Genomic DNA, 11,057 nt, shown 5'->3' on the forward strand with positions numbered 1-11,057 from the left:
GATAACAATCACCAAAACAGAGTAATGCTGTGTACTTTCTGCAGTTTGGATGGAGCTGAATTTGCCAAATTTCCAATTTCAAATCTAATGTGGAATAAATAGCAGTAACATGAAATTTCTGTAAAAGTTATTCTAGTGTCTGTGGACGATCTGTTTCATTAATAATAATGTCGTTGACATGACAGGAATCAAGTACGAGGCTAAGTGATCCATCCTTTTTCTTAACAATATAGAGCGGGTTTATGTACGGACTAACTGCCAGTTCAATATTACCTTGGTCTAGCATAGCTTGCAACTCATTCTTAACTTGTTCTCTGTGGATATAAGGAATTGGATTATGGTTAGCTTTAAATATGTCATGCGGTTTAACTTGAAATTCATACATGAAGTCGGACATAGTACCAGGGATGTTGCCAAAAACTGGAGCTTGCTGAAAAAGAATTTTGCGTAGCTCTGTACAATGGTCATCTGTATTTGCACTGCTCTCTTTTATTTTCTCTGAAATCATTTGGATAACGTCATAGTCGGCTTCGTCTGGTGTATCGCAATTGTGTACATATGTATCAGTGAACAATGTGGAATGATAGTCTATGTTATGCGATGTAGAAATGACCTCTGTTCGATTAACTGCTTGTTCTTCTGCTGATAAAGCGTGCTGAAATTCTAATGTCAGTTGTACCTTTCAATCCTTTAACATTAGATAGGATTTTTGAAAGTCAATAATTGCGTCGTGTTGTACCAAAAAATTCGTTCCTAAAATAACGTCTGTTGTCAATAAGGGGACAATCCAAAAATTTGTGTGGAACGTATGACCTGCATTACAAAATTATTAGTGTGTCTGTAATTTTACATCTACTCCTTTACCAAATACTGCTCCATTTACTTTCGTTTTGCCTAATGGTAACGTAGGATAGGTGTTTTCTTTGTTACATTCGTTGATAGCTTCTTCATTTATAACTGACATAGATGACCCAGAATCGATTACTGCTGAAAATGTGGATGATCCAATCTTTACTTCAGTAACAGGATGGGAAATGGTTTTTTGATTCGCTGGTTTTTCATGTAAAAGTGTGTCTCGGATGTCGTCAAAAGTAATAACACTTTCGTGAACAAGATTCTGTGTATCAAAAGTATTGCTTACGTTGCTAGAAGATGCAACCTGTACTGTATCTAGTCAAATCCTTTCCGACGTACTGTTACTTGCAGGAGGATGCTGTGGCATTTCAACTATCTGTACTGTTCTGTTATTTCGTCCTGACGTATTAGGTTCGGGATGATATCGACTGTCTGGTTCATTCATGATAATCTGTTGTTGCGGATGATTCTGCTGCTGATAAGACCTACTGTTATTAAACGTACGCTGAAAACTGTGCTCATGACTTTTACGTCTGTCATGATAGTCATTGCTATACGGCCGTTGCGATGCGAGTTGAAATGATGTGTCTTCTGTACGTAGTGACTTCCTTGTTCTTGTGCGTTACTGTTTGGTGGAGCTGACGGTATACGTGTAGGCGGCGAAACGTTAAAGCTCGGTTGACATTGCTGATCACATTGTTGGTTAAGTATGCTAACTGGCTGGTTTTGTTGTTGTTGTGAAGAAAAACTGTTGTTACCAAAATGTGTTTGCAGTTGCAGATAATTATGACAATACTGCTGATAATTAAAATTTTGTCTATTATTAAAGTTCTGGTGGTTGTTATTCCTGGAGCGTCTATCACCTTTGCTATTAAAATAGCGTGGCTGATCATAATTACTGTATGTTTGTTGGCCTTGGTTACGTTATGAAAAATTTTTGTTTATGAAGGAATAGTCTTACTTCCGAAAGCTGTAACAGGTCTCTAAATGCTGAAATATTTTCTTTCTGGGGTCTTGTTAAACGTGACACTCTTAACGATCGTGGTAAATTTGAAATACGTAATTGTATAAGTGCTGACTCACTGTATGACTCACATAATTATTGGTTTTATTGCACCATGTGGTCAAAAAATTGCGTGACAGTGGGAAAATTTGAGTTCTCATAATTCGGTAAGCTAATTAACTGATCCTTGATTCTGCGCTGTGTCGTCTTCGACCAATACGCGGACAGAAAAGCATTCTGAAATTCTTCTACCGAATAACATTATCTCGCGATCGGTCACATACGAGTTGCCGGTTCGCCTTCCAAAGAACTGCAAATAAATTCAAGTCTGTGTGTTACGGGCAAACTTGGTGGAAAAGCAAAGCTAAATTGTTGTTTCCAATCCAAAGGGTGAATCTGTGTTCTGTCATTCTTAAATACCTTAAATTTTCTAACTGATTGAAAGAGCCTGTAATCAAAATTATCGTCTCTGAATATCTGAGCAGATTCATGATCGCATGAGAATCTATTTGCCTGTGACTGTTCGGAATCCAAGTCACGTACTCTCTGTAACTTACCTAAATTATACTGGCTATGTGGGTGTGACAAATGTTCAGGATGTGACATATGCTGTGACGTGTTAGAGGCTGAAACATTCTTCATTTCTGTCACTTCTTGCTGTAAAGATGACAATTTTCTGCGCAATGTATTGTTGGATGAACCTATCTCACTGATTGTCTGCTGTAAATTTTGGAATTCAGGTGTTTGATTGAACGAAATTGGTGACGTATCGTCTGATTTAGTGTCATTGTTATTTTCGATAACGTCAATACGACTGGCCAATTCATCATATTTTTTCAGTCAACGCTTTTACCTGATCGTCATTTTTAGTGTCACAAGCATTAATTTGTTTTTGCATTTTACGTGTGGTTTTGTTTAATTTCTTAACGTCTGTTTTAATGTCATCGGGATCGTGTATTAATTCCAATTTCTCAAGTCTGCTGGTCACTGACTGAAAGTCTACTGTGTGTGTGTGTCTGTTCTTGTTTTAAGAGCAGAGATTTTATAATGCAATTCAGTGTTCAACTGTTTGATAGTATTTATTTCGAATGATACTGTAGCAATGTTGTTGTCTACGTATGTTTTTGCTTTCGTAAACTACTTACGCTTGCATTCCTGTCTCTGTGTAGTAATCGTTTCCGTGACTTGTTTCTTTATTTTGTTCTGTTCCTGTATAAATTTACGGTAACGCATTTCACTGTTTTGTAGGTGGGGATTAAACCGTTCGTCAATTTGGCCTTTTTGTTGTTGAAATTTCTTGTCGACTTTCGCATCCAGACTGCGTGAAAGATCTGCTGACATTAATTTAAACTCATCGCGTAACTGTGTTGCGTATTCTAAAATTTGTATAGCCACTGCACTAATTTCATCTCTAAGTAATTTTGTTGTGGCTGCCTGTGTATTGCGTATCTCTTCACTACTATTCCTGGCACAGGCCAGAATTTCCTCACGCAAATCTTTTTTAGTTTCATTACATTGCTCCGCAACGGCTGTAATCTGTTCAGTAAGCTGTTCAATAGAGGTGTCAAGTTTTTCATTAATTTGTTTGAACGACCTGCAATGTTTTTCATTCGACTGTTTGATATATTCATTAAGTCGTTTATAATTGTTATCTTGTTTTTCATTCGACTGTTTGAGATTTTCATTAAGTTGTTTGTAATTGTTGTCTTGGTTTTCAGTCGACTGTTTGAGATTTTCATTAAGTTGTTTACAATTTTTATCTTGTTTTCCATTCGACTGTTTGAGATTTTTATTAAGCTGAATCAATACTGCCGTAACTTGATCCATGCAAAAATGAGGGACTCTATTTTCTGTTGTGTGATGGTATATCTGCATTTGTCACGTTTTGTGTAACTATTTGGTCATTGTCTGATCCACGAAAAGGTTTGCTAATTGGAAGTGCACTGTTGGTCACTATATCAGAATCACGTAAATCTGACATATTTTGACTACATTGTTCATCTTCGTTATAATCATTTATCTGTTCACTGGGTATATTTTGCAAGTGAGTTGTGTCAAGCTGAGCAGCGTTCATTGTACCGGAACGTGCCGTGTCATCAATTGTTGTTAAATTTAATATAGACATAAGTAACTTCTATTTGCTCATCATCTAGATTAGAATCATTGCTGGTGGTCAGCACACACTTATTATCTGTAACTGGAGGATTATCATTATGAAACTGATTGTCGCCAGTACGAGTATTATCAGTCAAATTATTCAAGTTGGCGTTTTCAATCATAATGCACTGCAATGTACTGTTGGCAGTTTTATTCGGCATTTTCACAAGTCAAAGGTAGGCAAAAAATCAAAGACAAAGCAAAAATGGAACAAACACAATAACAACAAAGATCAATAAATTGCCAATGATCTGTGAAACAAGGAGTGACAAATCAGTAAATGCGTTGGGCCAGATAGAAGCTACATTTGATATTAGGTAAATAGGAGCAGATATGTAACTGACTACTTCTCAGAAATTCACAAAAAAAGTTAGTATCCTGGCAGGGTCGCAAAGTGCAACCTCCCACCAGTAAAAATATGTATAGCACTCACACTCAGTGCAACCTCCCAACAGTAAAAATATGTATATCATTCACATTCAGTGTAACCTCCCAACAGTTTCTTATTCAGTAACCTTGCAATAATAATGTGACTAACCTCCAAATAAAACATGTGACTCATATGTAACCTTTCAATAATTAACTGACTGTGAATCTAAACTGGTAAATTTGGATGTCAACAGTACTGCGTCATGGCCCTGAAAGATCATTCTGAATAAATAGAAAATTCTTACCTCAATGAAGTCGACGGATAATGCGTATATATCTACTCGTATAACAAATTTTTCTGGCACAGCCGAGTGCAATGCTGGCCACCAGATTTGTCATGTATAATAAGAAACAACAGATTTTTTTTTTTATGATCATCGGTATGACCATGAACAGGAGAAATTAGTAAAATCTTTAAATTTAGATGAATCATTCTCAAAAGTTAATTTTATAGGAAAGATTATTATTAAAAGATTTTGTAAAACATTTACATGGGACTTGATATAGCAATAGTACAATTTAGCTGTAACAAACTACTGTAATAGGATGACTGGAGTGGGTGACATGATCGGGGTTGTAGTGTGTGGCTGGGTAGAAGAAGGTGGCTGATTTTAGCAATTGTCCTCTTTATTGTTGGTTCTTCCAATACATTTTCCGGTAGCTCAGCACCACCGCTCGTGTCGCGTCAGCTGTGCGGGTGGTAGGAGGTTAGCAGCACGAGGCCCGGCCTAAGCTCGCCTCCTGCAGATGCGGTAGCTCGTGACGATGCCAGGGGTAGCCGGTGCAGCAGCAGGCAACGCCCCCCGCCGCCCGGTCCTCGGGGAGAGCGTCACTGATGACGACGACGTGACAGCGACCGAAAGCCCAATCGGTCGAACTGATGCCGACACCCACCTCTGATGCCCTTCAATAGTGCAGACCGCTGCTGAATCCGCCGTTTAGGCGTCGCTGTGTTTATTGGAATGTTCTCGGTGAGTTGGCTAACGCAACCGCGCCACACGCGGTCCGCGCCTGCATAATTCTGCTAATGCTGCGCTCTGGCTGTTGATGGCTGGTGGCACGTACACACATACCGATGCTTGTTGCAAAACTGTGTCACCTGCATAATGCGCCGGTCAGCCTTCGTTTGCCGTCTGCCATGAGGCTAGCACATCGTTCACTGAAACACACTAAATCACAATTTCGCACAATATTTTCTAACAATAACCCCTTGTCCTCTACACTACATATGCGCGCAGCTACTTTTACCTTATACTACATTGCTCAGGCACCGCCATCGCTCCTCACGACTGACCCCACCAACTCCGTACACCCGACTGCTAGCTACTACTTACTCCTACTGCTGGATCCACAACCACTACTACTCTCTGGTCTGAGATTCTCTTATAGTTTACATATTGAAGGCAGTGCGTGAGCAATCCATCAAAATTACATCTGCTCGAGTGCGCTGGCAATAAATTACTTAGCCATGGACCTCTTACAACGTCACATATACTCCTTTCCGTTCAAAAATTAACATAATCATTCATTATAGGGGCTTTTAAGGGCACGTCTCCCGGAAGAGCGGAATTTACGTACGAAATATTTTAAATATAATAAATCAATAGGTAAAGTATTAATTAAAAATAATCTATTGTGAACCATTGTATCGACTGTAGCATCCAACCACATAAACAAATCTAGAATTATGACATACAATTATTTCAGTGAATTGGACGGCACGTTCCTGTTTTAAAGCGAGCCAAGACGGACGCTTTTCTGTGAATACGGCAGATTGATACCGCACAAGGCATTATGAGTTATATGAGGCGCAATCACACTCGGCGCACTCACATGTTGTTGCATATAGCAACCGCGTTAGGATGTTGAAACTGCACGGATGGTCGTGGCTCATGATGGGAATTAGTGTGAGCATGTATGGTTTGGTATAGCGTCGAAGCTCACTTTCATTTGAACGGGTTCGTCAATAAGAAAAACTGGCCCATTTGGGGAACTGAGAAACCGCATTTTGCAGTAGAGAAGTCTCTTCACCCTCAATGGGTGTGCAATGTCGAGCCACTGAATAATCGGTCTGATATTCCTTGGTGGCACGGTAAGCACCGATCGGAGCGTAAAGGTTTTCGAAGATGATTTCACTCCCGCTATGCAAAGTGACCTTGATTTGGACAAGGTGTGGTTCATGCAAGGCGGAGCTCGACCCAATCTAGGCAAGAGAGTGTTTGAGGTCCTAGAGGAGCACTCTGGGAACAGGCGTTATGGCTCTGGTGCAACCAGAGGCCACTGGTATGGACCTCGATTCGCCGCTGTATTCTCCGTAACTGATGACATGTGACTCCTTTTTGTGGGACTATATTAAAGAAAAGGTGTACAGCTATAACCCCAAAACCATTACTGACCTAAAAACAGCCATTCAGGAGGCTGTGAACAGTATCGATGTTACGAAACTTCAGCGGATCAGCCAGAGTTTCGCTATTTGTCTGCTACATATCATCGCCAATGCTGCCAGGAACATCGAACGGGTCAGAACCTAAATCCGAATATCTTTAGCGACGTTTAAGTGTTGAATGAGGTGCGTGCTCGCCGTAGTTTGTGACTAATTAACTTTTTTTATACAGTTCAATAATTGTCATCCTGCATTTGAGGACATAGGTTGCAAGTGCTCCTCTGAAATGAATAGTAGACAGAGTAGACTCGTTTTTTCACACCTACTGACCACATTATACTTCTTTCACCCGTGCTACTCGTCTCTTTTTGTTCTCCTGGTAAGTCAATGTTTAATTGCAACACTTCCTGGTTTCATTACTTTGACGTGTATATAGAAAGCCACTCTTATTAGCGTGTTTCCACTAATGTTAATACAAGTATATCTGAGCCCAATGGCTCGCTTGCGATATCTCGTTGCGGACACTTGTAGCTTTCTTTCCGTTGTACGCTTGACTTGCGCGGTAGCGCTATCTGCCGTCCGTCTCTGGCAGCTGGGAGACTGGCTCCGGGTCCCAAGCAGTGAGGAACGGACACTGATGAGCAGGGCACGCATTTATCTTCCGCATGACGTCGAGTGCTGATTCTGTACAGGTTGGGGGCGGGACCACTACAGAAGGACTGGTGCTCCCGTGCGAACGAGTCACTTGGACAGTGCCCTGGAAGTCAAGCGTGACATGTGTGTGTGTGTTTCCAATGGAGTGGCTAGTGCGTTAAGGTCGTATGGTGTTTTCTTACTACTGGATTTGCTCATGGATGAGTCTTTCATTTGATAGAGGCTGATAATGTTCACGTTGGTTGGTTATTTAGTTGATGTGGGGAAGGAGCTTAACAGCGAGGTCATCGATCCCATCGGATTATGGAACGATGGGGAAGGAGTCGGCCGTGACCTTTCGAAAGAACCATCCAGGCATTTGTATGAATCAATTAAGGGAAATCACGGAAAACTTAAATCAGGATGGCCGGACACAGGTTTGAATAGTCGTACTCACCAATGCAAGCCCAATGTGCTATCCACTGTGCCAACTTGCTCGGTCACGTTTATTGCGCGAGGCCCATCTGATGTACCGCTACACCTGTGGGTGTTATCTTAAACATTATGGCCGTTGGTTGGTTCGGTTCCCGAAAGTATAGTGAACCCACCGTACAAAGATGTAGTGAATCCGTTGTGTTCCCGAGCACATCTGACTGATCTGCTTATTGGTTATCTGTCCCTCTGTAGTGACTTGCATTTATTCGGAAGTGTATTGTATGGCTACGTTAGGCAACACGAGCGAAGCTGTTACAAATAGTTAACGTCCTTTAGTGAAGTTGGTCTTACTGTTCTTAAAACATTGGTCGTCTTGTGTGGATTTGTGAGCACTTATTTCTCATTGGTTCCTTAAGTATCTGCTATGCAAGGTTAAATTTTATCTTTCTAGTGTCTTAATGTTATAGTGTTGTCTTGAAGTCTAAATGTGGGCTTGACCTCACTCTTGATATAAATTATGGATTTTGCGTGGACTGTGATGGATACATGCGTTAGCTTGCTGACGGCTCTGTATATAATGGTGAAAAAAGAATCTCAACCAAACGTGAGGATATAAATTTGTCTGGATATCATATTTAATCGATATATATATATACCAGTACTAAGTATTTTTTATTCAAGAGAAGTGAAAACCAACTAAGGAGGATTTTTTTAATTATGACGTGCAATGATGTACTTGGAGTCTGCTGCCTGCAGCTACAATTGAAATGTAAGAGAAGAAGTCCCATAGCCTACAAAAAATCTCTACTAGCACAGAACATTTCTAACAACGCAATTGCACTATCGCTTTAAAATGTGTTTTTATATGCATGTGTATATATTTAAAAATGATATTTATTTATTTTTTATTACAACATAGCAGCCAAGGTGAAATAGCTGTAGTTCAATCTAAGGAGAAATGATCGTCAAAGTACTGACTCCGATACAGAAAATTCAAAACAATCTTACCTAAAATTAAAAGCAAGGACAGTAACATTAGGAGTGCAATGGGACTTCCTTTTACAACGCAGAGAAAAGAGATGAGGACTTCCTGATGACTTGATAGAAGAAGAGACTGGAGTCGATAAAGAGGGCATGGGGGACCCAGTAATTAGAATCATAACTGAAAAGATCTCTACAACATTTGATTTCAAATGAGGCAAAAAAGATAGATAACACTCATGCGAATTTCTAAACTCGTTGGGACTGGAAGGGGGGGGGGGGGAAGGGAGGAAATGTAAATGACTAACAAACGACTATTCAGGTTGGTGTGTTCAAAGTATGAGAGTGGCGACCTATCACGAGACTTTAGGAAAAATATTAACCATACTTCACAAAACGTAGCGAAGGCAGATAAGTGCGACAACTGTCAAAGAATCAGCTAAGTAGCTCATACATCCGAGCTGCAGGCAAGAATAGTATGCAGGAAGATAAAAATGAAAATTGGGTATCTGTTAAAAGATCAGTTGGGCTTTACTAGAGGTGCAGGCACCAAATGGAAACTTCTAACTTTGTGTTTGATAGTGGAAGCAAGACTGAAGGAAGATCAAGATACACTAACTGGTGTCGTCAATGCAGAAAAAGCATGCGACAGTGCGATATGGTGCAATATGTTGGAAATTCTGAGATAAATAGAGGTAAGCTTCAGATAAAGACCTTTGATAAACAATACATACGAAAAAAATGGTTCAAATGGCTCTGAGCACTATGGGACTTAACATATGAGGTCATCAGTCTCCTAGAACTTAGAACTACTTAAAGCTAACAAACCTAAGGACAACACACACAGCCGGCCGCGGTGGCCATGCGGTTCTAGGCGCGCCAGTCCGGAGCCGCGCTGCTGCTAAGGTCACAGGTTCGAATCCTGCCTCGGGCATGGGTGTGTGTGATGTCCTTAGGTTAGTTAGGTTTAAGTAGTTCTAAGTTCCAGGGGACTGATGACCACAGCAGTTGAGTCCCGTAGTGCTCAGAGCCATTTGAACCATTTTTGACAACACACACATCCATGCGCGAGGCAGGATTCAAACTTGCGACCGTAGCAGTCGCGCGGTTCCGGACTGAAGCGCCTAGAACCGCTCGGCCACCGCAGCCGGCTACATACGAAAACGAAGAGGGAACGATAAGCTAGGAGACGAGGACCGAAGAGCTCGAAGGAGCCTGTAAGACAGGGATGGTGGGTTTCGCCCCTAATGTTTAGTATGTACATCGAGGAAGCAAAGACGGAAGTAAAAGAAATGCTCAAGAGTGGGATTAAGGCCCATGGTGAAAGGACAGAAATGCTAAGATTCGCTGACGGCAGTACTATCCTCGTCGAAAGTAAAGAAGAGTTACAGTACCTGTTGAATGGGATGAACAGTCCAATAAGTGCTGAACGTGGATTCACCGGGAACAAAGGTGATGAGAAATACCAGAAATGAGAACAGCGAGATACTAACTTCAAACTTGGTGGTCACGAGGTAGAAGTTAAGGAAATCTGCTGTGTTGCAAGCCAAATAGCTCATGACGGATGAAGTAAGGAGCACATAAAAAAAAACAGTTGAGCATAAGCAAAGAGGTGATTCCTTGTGAAAAGGGGGCAACTAATAAAAATATAGGCCTTTATTTGAGGCATAGATTTCTAAGAATGTTTGTTTAGAGCACAGCCTTGTACGGTTGTGAACCATGGACTGTGGGAATACCGGAACAGAAGTGAACATGCGTTTGAGATATGATGCTACAAAAGGATGTTGATAATTAGGTGAACTAATAATGTACGAAATGAAGAGATTCTTCGTAGAACCGGCGAAGATGAGGTTCTTCGCGGAAACGGCGGAGGAAGTATACCTAGAAAATACTTACAAGGAGAAGGAACCAGATTATAGGACGTCTGTTAAGAGACAGGGAGTAAATTCCTTGTGACCAGAGGGTACTGCACAGGGTGAAAGCTGTAGAGGAGAACAGAGTTTGGAGTACATCCAAGAAATAACTGACAATGAAGAGGTAGATGAGAGAAGAATTCATCGCAGACTGCATCGAATCGAGAACTGATAACTCAAAAGGAAAAGAGAAAAAAATGTGGTCAGTAGGTACAGGCAACGAGAGTCATAGTGCATATGGAACACCGTAAACAAGAGGAATGACGAA

The sequence above is a fragment of the Schistocerca serialis genome, chromosome 6, assembly GCF_023864345.2.
Source record: "Schistocerca serialis cubense isolate TAMUIC-IGC-003099 chromosome 6, iqSchSeri2.2, whole genome shotgun sequence".
NCBI lineage: Eukaryota > Metazoa > Arthropoda > Insecta > Orthoptera > Acrididae > Schistocerca > Schistocerca serialis.